General features: G+C 35.2%; 1 protein-coding gene across 21 annotated transcripts in view; it reads right to left on the reverse strand.

Annotated features, from left to right (window-relative positions):
- Positions 1–13,209, reverse strand: part of LOC147837115 (uncharacterized) — a 533,045-nt gene that overhangs the window by 488,207 nt on the left and 31,629 nt on the right. The window contains exon 3 of one of the 21 annotated variants that reach the window (XR_015478574.1): positions 5,229–6,295. The exons of the other annotated variants lie outside the window; for them this stretch is intronic. The gene's annotated coding sequence lies outside the window, so the exon portion shown is untranslated. Of the gene's footprint in view, positions 1–5,228; positions 6,296–13,209 lie in introns of those variants that run through there. 21 annotated transcript variants of the gene reach the window in all.

Genomic DNA, 13,209 nt, shown 5'->3' on the forward strand with positions numbered 1-13,209 from the left:
TGCATTATTAACATTCAAGTCTTTGCTTGCTAACATTGGTTAATGCACCATGAGTTAACATGAAAAAACAATGAACAGCTGAACAATGAACGTTTGTTAACATGAATATATACTGTAGTGAATGTATTGTTCAATGTTTGTTCATGTTAGTAAATGCATTAACATTAACTAATGAACCTTATTGTAAAGTGTGACCTTGGATTTTATGAATAAATGACTCTCTATAACAATTACTACATAGTGAATTACAAACACAATGCATAACCGATGTAGTCTGATTTACAAATAAATGACTCTTTTAGAGTGAATCAGAGACATTCAAGGCCAGTCAATCAACAAATTTGTAGGAAATCCAAAACTGTCTGATTAAAAAAAATACAAAAACAAACAAACAACAAAAAAAAGCTAATGCCAAGTTCAGACTGCATGATTTTCAAAGTAGTTGTGTCTGCGTGATTATCTGGGCTAGTGTTTTGTCACTGCTTTGTTTACACTGCAAGATGGATCGGCGACATCGGGGCTTTCACATTGCATGACTTTACAATAGGAAGAATCGCCGACAACTTTGTCCAAACTATGTCTCCCAACCAAAAACACTAAGTATATCTTTTGTTATTAACTACATAACGAGAAAGAAGCCTTAAATGGTGTAGAAAATGAACATATAAACTAAAATAAACTAAAATAAACTAAAAATGAGTGATTTTAACTTCTCCCTCAACCTCCTGCTGGCCTGCAGGTACACACTCACAAGTGAATGCTGCTTTCTCATTGGCTGTAGGCGATCGCGATGTTGTTTTCAGTCAAAACTCATTTCACAAAGCATGATTTGAATCGCCGAAGGTAAAGATATTTAGCTAGCCAAATATCTCACAGGCATCGGTGACTCATCGGCGGTTCTCTCAGATCGCGACTTTGATAGTTCATACTGTGTGATTGTCACTCACGTACACGAGCACCGATTTGCCTGTGATTTCAGGCATTTGTCAGCAATTTCTCAAAACCTGTCAGCGAGTCAAAATCGGGTCTAAAATCAGGCAGTCTGAACTCGGGATAACTCTTTTAAACTAGTTATGTTTTGTTTTATAAAAAAGATACAAGGTAACAAGGGTAATCGATCAATTGATTATGATTCAGAAATTTATTTTAATAAAAAAGCACAAATAGTAGCCGAATTCATGAAAAAAAAAAAAAAAAAAAAAAAAATATATATATATATATATATATATATATATATATATATATATATATATATATATATATATATATATATATATATATTCCAAACAAATGTAAATATTCATGCATTTATTCATTTTCCTTCAGCTTAGTCCCTTATTTGTCAGGGGTCACCACAGTGGAATGAACCGCCAACTATTCTAGCATATGTTTTATGCAGTGGATGCCCTTCAAGCCGCAACCCAGAACTGGGATGCATTCACACATGCTCTCATTCACTGCAGTTAATTGTACCGTCTATATTCCATGTCTTTGGACTGTGTCGAAACCAGAGCACCCGGAGGAAACCCATGCGAACACTGGGAAAAGGTGTAAACGCCACACAGAAATGCCAACTGGCCCAGCCGGGACTCGAACCAGTAACCTTCTTGTAGTGAGGCAACAGTGCTAACCACTGAGCCAACGTGCCACCCACAAATGTGAATATATTTTATACTTTAAAACTTTGTTAGAAAAGAACTCAAACCTGTCCAAATGAATGTGAATTAAAACTAAATCAAATCATCTACAACTTGTTTAGAAAAACAGAACACTGTACTACAAATGCCCTTGCATTTCTGACTCTGTTAGCGTGATGGTATATTCTTATATTATGGAAACAAAGATTTCCCCTGAGTTTTGACTGGTTGCGAGATGCAATGAGCCATTTGGAAAAATCAGGTTTACAATAAACAGCAATACTAGGGCTTATTCTGAAACATGAAACAAACACTCATTCAGAACTTTATTTTCTGAGCATGTCAGTATCTCTACAAACTGTCAATCTAAATCTTAGGACCTTTTTTATTGAAAAGCAAATGTAATTAAGTACTTTGTATAAATACCTGAGGATTAATGTTTGTAATATTAGGTTATCAAGGTATATGTGTATTCTGTACAGGTTGATTTTTTATTTTTTTTATTTTGTAATATATATATATATATATATATATATATATATATATATATATATATATATTATTATTTTCTTTCTTCTCTCTCTTAGATAAATGTGATTTCAACTTGTTTAGAGGGTAGGGGTGGGAATAATATTTGTATAAATGTCTCTGTAAAATTACTTTGTTATATGTGTAAAAGTTTAATAACATTAAAAAAAGAAAGAAAATCAGAACACTTCAATAATATAACAATTATTCAACAGACTCACAGTATTAAGTCCTAATTTTAATTCTGCCCCTTAGCCCTTCCAATTTCCTCAATTTCCTCTCGTGGTTGGAGGTGTAGAGGTGAGGGGAAGTGCCCTTCAAACAAAGAATTTTTTTTGGAAAACATGCAAATGAAGGGGTATGACAATTTCTCTGAATACACCAGCTACAGCTGCAACATGACTGCCCAAGAAAACAAAGAGACTGAAAATGTTCTCTATATTAATAGGGGTTTTGACTACCATCAATTATCTGTTTTATTACATTCAGTTTTACATTAATGCTTTTTAAAGAAACATTTATTTATTTATTTTTTAATTGCTTTATTTTGGTAAAGATAGAGTCTTATAATATCCACTACAGATCCCGCACTAATTTCTAATACCCAATGATTTGACAGAATACCTTGTCAGAAAAGTCTAGTGGAAGTCTAATGTGCTTTTCACAATATGTCTGGTCTAATGATGTTTTCCTGTGGTCATATGTCTATGAACATTGTGCAGTATAAATAGACAGTAGAGTTTCATGCTTTTGCAACATGATCCACCAGTAGATGTTCTGTTTGAAGCAGGGACTGGATGAAGAGGCTCATGCATTTGAGCTAAAAAAAAAAAAAAAAAAAAAAAAAGTGTTCTTTTTTTAAAGTTCAAATACAGCACAATAAAACCTTGGGTGTGAGTAGTAGTCTGCTAAACATTACCGTGCACATTTTGGCAAGACTACCATACCTCACCATAAATCACATTGTCACATTTTCTATGACGTATGAGCTATGGCATATGATGACATGAATGGGTGTAGAAGTAGTTTCCCCCTTTTTTAGGGAAACATTTTCATTCCCATTACTTCACACTCTGTTTCAAGGATGAAGAGAAGAGGTGGGTGTAGTGGTAGTGGTATATACTATAAATGCGTGATTGCTTTCTTATACTCACTGTCTGATGTCTCATTCTGTATACTGCATTCAGACAGACAAAAAAAATCAAGTAAGAAAAAAAAAAAAAAAGACAAGCATGGTTACCCAAGATTTCAGCAGTGCTTCTCCTGGAGGCATCATGTTTGCTGAGGTATGTTTGTATTCACTCAAATGCACCCACCTGGGTGTCTGGCACACTCCTGACTTGAAAGTAAAAATAAAAATAAAGAAAGGTTAAGAATATCTTGATAACACTAATTAAATCTGAAAATTAAAGGCATAGTTCACCCAAAAATGAAAAAGTTTTTATTAATTTACTCAGCCCTAGGCCATCTTTACTTGGGCAGATCTTTAGAGGACAAGATGTGCTCCCTGATGAATCATAAGATGCAAGTCAACACTCTGGCACTTTGACAGTCCAAAAACCATTCAGGCAAAAGCAATTAATGCTAGTTCCTCCTGATGATACACAGAGGTCTTATGAAGTGAAACGATTGGTGTGGGCAAGGAATTTTTTTTTTTTTTTTGCTGAATCTAAATGCCAAACAATCCTCAACAAATTCATAACAAACTGATGAAACATGACGAAAACTCTAAATTAAATCATTTAAAAGCAATTTTTCAGTTTTTGAAAGAATTGTCCCTGTAAATAATTAAGGCATTGGTTGTTTATTTTTGTGTGTGATTTTGTATCCGTTGTTTTAGGTCTGGGCGATAAAATCAGTATCCATATTTATTGACCATTGTCAATATCGATATAAAAAAAGATTCGATATGAAGTTTCGGTATGAAGCGTTCTATAGTTTCATTAAAATGTGGCTGCTGAGCACACGCCTTGGAAGCATTGGCAATAAGTTTAGGGTGTAAGTTTGTCATTTCCAATAGAGGTGCGTGACTTGTATGTATTGTATGTACTTACATGTTGTATAAGAGGGGCTGTGGGCTGGTTTACAGAGTCTAAAGTAAGGCGGTGTGATTTGGGGAAATATCTAATTGCGATTTGATTTGAGATATAATTTTGTAGTCAAGCTTTAGCTCAATAATGTGTGGCGTGGCAAATAAGGCGTGGCAACAATTCCGCTACATCTCTTAAAATTACCTGTTTTTATTCGTTGTCTGTGAGTTTAAAACCAAAATATTACCAATGTAAATCCCCATATTACCAATGCTGTTTCTCTTTGATATTCACTTGTATATTATTGCTTTTGAAGCAGCTAATGCCATTATCCCATTTGTTTGCACTTTCCTGTTTGTTTTCTCACAATTTTCTTGAAAGTGTGAGAATGAAAGTGTGCTCAGAATGAAAGTGTGCTCACTCAATTGGTTTTTAAGACTGTCACACACCGAAGGCAGTCACACATTTGCTCTGTGAGGGGGAAATGAAATATTACATATATATTTCATATTGCATCCTCAATTAATTGCAACTTTTCAAATTGTGATTGCATTTCGATTCCGATTAACCACACAGCCTTAGTTTGATGTATACTGCATCATTATTATTCATACCTTAAAGTTTGCTTTGATTGTTCAGCATTTATATTTTACCATTGCAAACACTTTGTAATATTTTATTTTTCAGGTTTAAGAGTCTCTTCAACACTAATGTTTATTTTATCAGGAATATATGAGATATTTTGTTTAAATATTTTTGTTTTTCACTATTAAAATTATTTGCCTTAGTAATGTTGGTAAATTAAAATAAAGTTATTAAAAAAATCTAATATTCCTAAATGTATTGTTAAAAATATTTAACAATTATCGATATAGACTGATGTCAAACATGATATCATGATTTTTTTTTTTTTTTTTTGCAATAAATTTTACAGCCCTATGTTGTTTTTAAAATGCTTTTTTTATTTACATTTCATTCTGTCACAAAAGAGCCAGTCTTCACCGCCTTACCCACAAACACAGGTTAAACTCTCAGTAATCCTCTAGTTTATTGTTTTGTCCGACTGCTGCAGGCACTCCTTATGTTTCAAAGAAAGATCATGTCATGAAGCTTTTGCCTCATAGTTGTTTGCTTTCTATTCTTGGTGTAAATCCAGACACATCCCAGCACTCAGAATCACCAGATCTCATCAATCTAACACCTATAGTACAATATTGTGCAATCCATTAGGGAGCCCTTTGAAGTTTCTTTTGCTGGCCTTTTAACATCTTTCCAAAGTGTTACATTAGTTTCGCCTCAAAGAGGAAAGTAAAGCCGCGTGCTGATTTCCATACGCCCCATCACAGTAAATGGCACCTGTCAACACGATATTATTCTCGCATTCAGACCGAATCTATAAAAATAGCTCTTTCTGACAACCAATGCCAGCGTTTCCTCCGAGTTTGCCCCAACTTCTATTCAACCCCCGTAAACACATTTTCTTCCAGCTTCCTCGCAGGTGAGCGCCATGTAAAATTACTGGATAAATCTCAAGAGATTGATCTAATCCCATATACCAAATATACGGTCAGAAATGAGGTCAGGTGAAATCTCTACCTCTACAAATAACCAATTTACCGTGCGCGAGTGGAGAGAACGCACCAAGACTCATTGAGTTCCAGAAAATCGAGTTTGTGAGACTAAGTCCCTCACCTAACTCAAAAAGATGGTCAAGCGGCCACGGTCAAGTGCTGCGGTTGTGTATCTAATGAGACTGAATGGATGCAGGCTGACTGTGTGTGAAGTGACGAGGCCGAAACAAATTAAAGAGCTCTTGATGTAAAGAGAGTGAAGGGAAATAGACTGGCCGAGAAAATAGACTTCTCTCATGCATTCCAATGATGGCACCTCAGCGGTCAAATTATCAGAGTGGATGCAGACTGTTCGGCGAGCGCGGCAGGGTTGATGGGGTCTGAAGGTGGTCTCCTTCGCTCCTCCTGCGCCCCTCAGATACTGCGCTTGGACTCCAAACCCTTTCTTCTCTCGAAGGAACTGAATCACAGCTAGCTCCAAATGGATCTCCGTTCACTAGAGAAATGAACCATCCCTGTCAGATGCCATCTGATAGAAGGAGCACAGGGGAAATCTTAAAATTACTGTGTTTCTCCCTCTCCTGTCTGATAAATTATATGTGGTTTTTCATGCGCAATGCAACGGATTGTCTTTCAAATACCCTTATTGAGATGATATCCCTACCCATCTGTCACAACTTTATGCTGAATCCCCCCACCGCGGCTATGTGAAACAGTTTTGACATTGAAGTCTTTGCTGCACAATAAAGCATTTAATAATGTTCATTAATGAGAGAATGGCCGAGGAAAACTGCCAAACAACCTGTTATTGTGATAGAGCTTAGAGCCCTGCGCTACTCCCCAAGCAAAACAATCACACATTTGTTTTCCTATCATGGTGGACATTTTTATTTTTTCCTTTTTTTCTATAACGCAGGGATAATTATTTTTTTCTGTATCCAACCCCTTTTCATCAAGGTGTAGACTTGAGCCAAAAACAAATGTTGTTTTTCAATTCTTTTGAATTTAACTGCCAACATCCTGTGGATTTTTTTAATTAAAATTGCAGGCAGCTAAATATATGAAATATATGTCAAATAAAATTCAGTTGATAGAGGTAAAATATTTTGAACCAATATGTTTTTTTCAGCATTTATTTACATTTTATCGACTCAAAAAATGTGGACAACAGCAATAAAGCAGAAAATAAATAAATAAATAAATGAATGAATGAATGAATGAATGAATGAATGAATGAATGAATGAATGAATGAATGAATGAATGAATGAATGAATGAATGAATGAGTGTAAAAATATTATATTGTGGAATACTGAACAATAGGAGTGGGCGATTTGGCCTAAAACCAAAATCACGATTAATTTAACATTTTAACTCGATTATGATTAATTAACCATTATTTTAATTATTTATTTTATAATTTTGCCCTCATAGTTCACTGACAAGTTTTGAGCAGTAAATATGTTTACTAATTACAAGTGAGAGTTTTCTGAATGAAGGGTGCATATAGTTGAAGGAAACACACACTTAAAATAATTGAGGACACACACCTCTTCTATCTTCTACCTATGATCATTCATTGAACATTAACGTTGAACAACTGAAATGAAAACAGACATTGCCTAAAACAAAACCTTCTTTTTTTTCTTATGAAATTGAAAATAAATAACTTGCACTTTTGGAAACAAATAAATTATTATCAGTGTTTTTTTCATATAAAAATAGAAAATAATAATTTTATGTAAATAATAATTTTGATGTAATGGAAAATATGCTGTCTTAAGGCATCTCAGCGCAGCTTTTAATCATGGTCAATGTAGTGCAAAGTAAGGCTAATTGACCAGAGATCAGATGTGGCTGCAAAGTGGCAGCAGAAATGTAAATCCACCTCAGCTTTTAACAGAGCGGGGTCACTTGACTCCACATGCAACAGGGAAAGTGATTTAAAAAAAACAAAAATTGTGCTGTAAAAATTAGGTTGATTATAGGTTCTGAATGACAATTTTGATTACTTTTCAATTAATTGACCAGCCCTAATTGACACATTTTAAAATTACTGTTTTCATTTTTTTTTTTTATATTTTAAAAAAGTGTCGAAAAATGGCGAAGCCTTTGGTGTCATTTGACCATTGAAAGCTCATTCTAAAATGCATTTATTTATTTAATTATTAAATTTAAATTCATATTTTTTATTGTGGTTTGCTTACAATTTTTGTTTATTAAGATAAAACACCATCATACACATTAGCTTTTGTGATGAACACATTAAAGTCTTATTGGTCTCAAGCTGTACATATCTGTTTGTACAATGTGTCTGTCTGTCTATCTGTCTGCTTTTCAGTAAGTATCAGCTAACAAAGACAAAAACAAAGAAACATCCATGAATTTCTATACATCTAGTTTAAATAGTCAATGCAAATTTACAAACTGGTATTTAAATACTACTAAAAACCATTACTAAAAACTACTGCAGCTGCATTGTCACATGCATATTACTAACATATTACCTGTATATTACTACTTAAAGCACATATTCCTTGCCAACTGTCAGTAAATGTGTTGAGGACAAAACTAACTAGTGAATATGTGTCTCCTAAATTTGTAACACTAAAAAATAATTTTGATTATTTTGATTTTTTTTTTTTACAATTGTCAATCTCCAAAAGGAGAGTTTTGCAAGTTTAACTCACTTCTGCGGACACATTTGTCCTCAAAAAAGGGTTCAGTGGACACACACACATACACGCACACGCATAATAATCTGCAAATCTGCATGACTCGAAATGATATGCAGTACAGATGTCATTTCAGGTGAAAGCCCTGATATATAGGATAAATTGTTCATCATGGCATTATGACATTGTATATTGCAATTTAGCAATGAAAACGAAAGTCACATGCTGTTGATTTTAAATATAACTTACTAACGTATTATATTTAACAAATAATAAGTGACAGTTGACAATAAGTCACAACAGATCAACATTGCACTGTTGAGAGAAATGCTTGTGCAAGACATATCAATATATAGGTCACATTTTATCATTCCATTCAAGATCTAAATCACAAAAGTAGCACTAAATAAAATGAAACATTTTCTAAGCATGAAACAAACTGAATTTATTAGGCGATACATTTCTTACAAACAACATTTATTATGAATGTCAAGCCTAAACATATTTAAAGCTTGATTGAAGCAAGCGGTGTGTAAGAAATGCCCTATACAAATACTCAAGTGTCTGTTTCATTCAGAACAAATCCGAATGTGTGGGTGCTTTATGCATGTTTTGCTCTTTGATGTTATTTTCAGTATGCTTCAGTTCAGATGGTAAAAATTGTGTACTTTCCAACATCACTGAAAATGAGACTGCTCATTCTGGTTTCAGTTCACCAACCAAATAGCTCCCTGTCTAGGGAATAGTTCCCCCAAATATTTTAATTATGCTATAATTTACTCACCCTGCAGTCATCCTATGTGTACAAAGAAGGGATACGTATTATCAATTTATGAAATATTAATTGCAACATTATCAACGGTCTTAAAATGTGCCCAGCAAATTTGAAGTAGTATAGCAAGATGTACTGGAGGGAGAAGAACAAAAGGCTACAACCAATCAGTCATTTAAATAAATTAAAATAAACCACACTAATATTTAATAAAAGGACTAATCATTTCTTTAGTAGAAGACCCTCATGATGGGTGTTCACATATTAAACTGTTTGTATGAGTGTGTAGGAGAAGTTGCCTTGATGTTCGTTTGGTGGTGGCTCTTACTGCATGAGAGAAACAGGCAAGCCAAACCAAGTGGCTTCATGAACTCCTGATCATTTTTAAACATGTCATGTCAAGTTTCGGAGCTGTCGGCTTGAATTCCATGAGGTGTGTGCAGTTGAATGAGCTGACCTGTCGACCTGTCTGAAGTTAACCAAGCAGGAGGACAAACTCACTGACCAGCAAGCATGGTATGATGTACCGTATAATGCATGACAGAGTCCTCAGAGATGATAGTTTGAAGTGTAGAATGTTAGAATTCACTTTATAATTATAACATACAGGGTGACCAAGCTCTAAAGACAATGGTGTCCTTCATTTTTTGCAAACCGTGAAATATGTTGATGTTTCCTTGCAGCTTTTGTTAAAAAATCCAAAAGTGGTCCCTGTCATCATTTTTGTGTATCGCAAATGCATCAAGGCTGATTTATACTTCTGCGTCAAGCACAGGCGTATGTTCCGGGGCAGCATGTGGGCACAAAAAAGGACACAAAACCCTCTCAGTGCCCATCGCCAACTATGATACTGATGTGCACAAAATGTAACTATGTCGCAATGATGCATAGCACAAGCTCTGTGATTAGTCACCTTGGTAGCGCTGACAAGTGTGGGCGGGGCTGAGAGCCACATGAACCTGTTTGAGTAAGTGTTTACAAGTGTCGAGTCCCGTGAATGAGGTCGAGATGGAAAGTTTTGTATTGTCCGTTGGTTCCTCCCTCAAAATTAGCTAGTTAGAACTACTTCTACATTAAGGTAGCATTTAGAAAAAAAACACAAATCAGCAAAGAAACTCAACACAGAGGAACACAAAAACCTACATCCAGCTAGTGTTTCGGAAGTTTTATTGAAGAGCAACACAAACAGCGCACAGAAGCATAAATGCGCAACATTGAGCAAAGCAAGAGGCTTTACTGGGCTATGTTTGATCATATGTAGGTTTCTGGAAACATCTTTCACCAGACATGAACCTAGTCCACTCCGCATCCTAAATGCAACACTGTACAAGGTGAGCTACCAAGCAAACTGACCTCTCGTCATTAATGTTAGCATAAGCATTTAAGAGGAGTTTCATTTGTATTTGTGGTATTTATTTAATGATGCGGATAGCTATGGCCTAATAGTAAGAGAGTTGGACTTAACCTTATCCTAAGGTTGCAGGTTTAAATGAGACAAATGACCTTCCAACCATTAGAATTTGCATTTTGTACTGTCAGCCTTATTCCTTGGATGGATCATGAGCTATTTGAAGCTGCACTGAAACTGTAATTTGGACCTACACTCACCAGCCACTTTATTAGGTACACCTTACTGTTACCGGGCTGGACCCCCTTTTGCAATAAAAAACTGCTTTAATCCTTCATGGCATAGATTCAACAAGGTACTGGAAATATTCCTCAGAGATTTTGGCCCATATTGACATGATAGCATCACACAGTTGCTGCAGATTTGTCAGCTGCACATCCATGATGTAGGGCTGGGCGATACGGACAAAATATCTTTTCCCGGTATTTTTAAGAGGAATGACAGTATAAGACATATATCTGGTATTTTCCCATAAATGGTTACTTGAGAGTTAAAGCCTTTATTGAAACTTTATTTAACATTTGAGCAAAATATAATTCAAACACAAGAGTTTCCCTCTTTGTTTACAAATAAACAGTTGCACAAAAAATAACAGCTGCACAAAATCTTTGGTCAATAAAATACAGTATGTTGCACAACATTTAAAGTTATAAAAAAAAATCTTCCAGACTTCCACCACCACATCCCAAAGGTGCTCTATTGAATTGAGTTCTGGTGACTGAGGAAGCCATTTGAGTACGATGAACTCATTGTCATTTTCAAGAAACCAGTTAAATATCCAGATCCATGCACTGAGTTGCTGCCATGTGATTGGCTGATTAGAAATTTGCATTAATGAGCAGTTTGACAGGTGTACCAATAAACTGGCCAGTGAGTGTATATCTTCAATAAAAACCTTTCTTTTTTTTTAGGTAAACAGGTTTTCAAGCTCAAAAACCACATCCATCCATCATAGAATAACCCAAACAACTTCAGTGCGTAAAAGAATGCTTCCTAAAGTGAAGTGATGGCTCCATTTCCATCTGCTATGCCTACATTCTACATCATACATAATTTTTCAACTCTCCTGTGAAACTGCAGTTGCCCGAAAGCCAATGATAAAAGTTTATTTTAAATATGGAAATCCTTCATGCAAAATCCCATCGATGCTTCAGTAGACATTCATTAACCCACTGAAGCCGCATGGATTACAGGTGTAAACAGGCATATATGTTCACATCTGTCTCTTTCGATATGTGTGTGAGTAGTTAAGAGATCACAGACCGTATCCAGCAGAAGCTTGACTCACACCTGGAGGCCTGGTTGATCTCAACACCTTGATAGTTTGGCCTACTAAAGCTTGCAGGACTTTAGAGATTCTCCACCCCCACACTTGGACTCCCCTCACTCCAAAAAAAAAAAAAAAAAAGTGTCTCTCTGTTAAAGCCCACCATGTGCTGGGAGGATTATCTCTTAGTCTAACTCAGGATGGAAGCTTGCCATGCCATCTGCTCAGAGGATGATCAGACTCGGGGATTCACGCCAATGCCTGACCGCCAGTAAATTAAGGTAAAGTGTTTGTGATGAGGAAACCCAGAAACACAAATAACCACACTCCGTGCGCTTCAGCCACACTATTAGCATGCTCGATGGCTTTGCATACGTAGGTTGTAAGTAAATGGAAAGCCAGACTGGGATTAGAGTCTCACTTAATGGTCCAATTACTGAAGATAATGGTGGCTTGTTTAACTGCTTACTAGGTTGTAGGTAGAGGTATTTAGCAATTTTGCATGTGTGCATGTTGTGTTCTGTCTTGATGTAAACCTCCCAGAGTCAGCACACTTTTACTCCATTAAGCAAAGATGGCTTTAAAGCCCATTTTGCTGTTTACACACTGAGCATTAATTTGCGTTCACCTCAAGCACTTCTTTTTATGTTTGCTTGCTCAAGCTGAATGTGTCTTCTGTGGTTGAGTACTGTGAGATATGGACCGTGCATATAAATAAACCACTGTAAATCCCTAATGTGAGAAGCTAAAACGGACATTAACATGTTTTATAATATGCGACTTGAGAAAATGCTGCAGGGCTGTTCACTAATGAATGTGCTGCTTAAGATGTTGTGTTAAATGTACTAAATATTCAAAGCAAATGAAATATCTTAATTTTTGTTTATCGATTTAATTAATAGTTTGAAGCATAGAAAGAATCTGTTCATTTTCTTCTAGGATTTATCAGAAAATTTGGATAGAAAATATAAATATGTACACTCAAGAAACTATGCTTGCTGTTTACTCAAACTAGTTATTTAAAAGGAGCTGAAACAACACAATCCTTGAGTTTTCTTTAGGACAAATAGATTATGTTTAATCCACTTGAATTTGTAAAAAAAAAAAGTTAACCTAATTCCTTCATGTTGTCCCTACACAAATTGGTTGTGTAAAACGCAACATGTATTGCATGTAGATATCAATAATTCAATATTAAATATTTATACAATTCTGAATATGTGATTAAAACGATGTTATTATATTAATGTGGAGCAATTTAAAAAAAACAGAGTATCACTTTTTGTGTACGTCAAACATGTATGAACAATGAGTATGTTTAC

This window comes from Danio rerio, chromosome 2, assembly GCF_052040795.2.
Source record: "Danio rerio strain M-AB ecotype USA chromosome 2, GRCz13ab, whole genome shotgun sequence".
Lineage (NCBI taxonomy): Eukaryota > Metazoa > Chordata > Actinopteri > Cypriniformes > Danionidae > Danio > Danio rerio.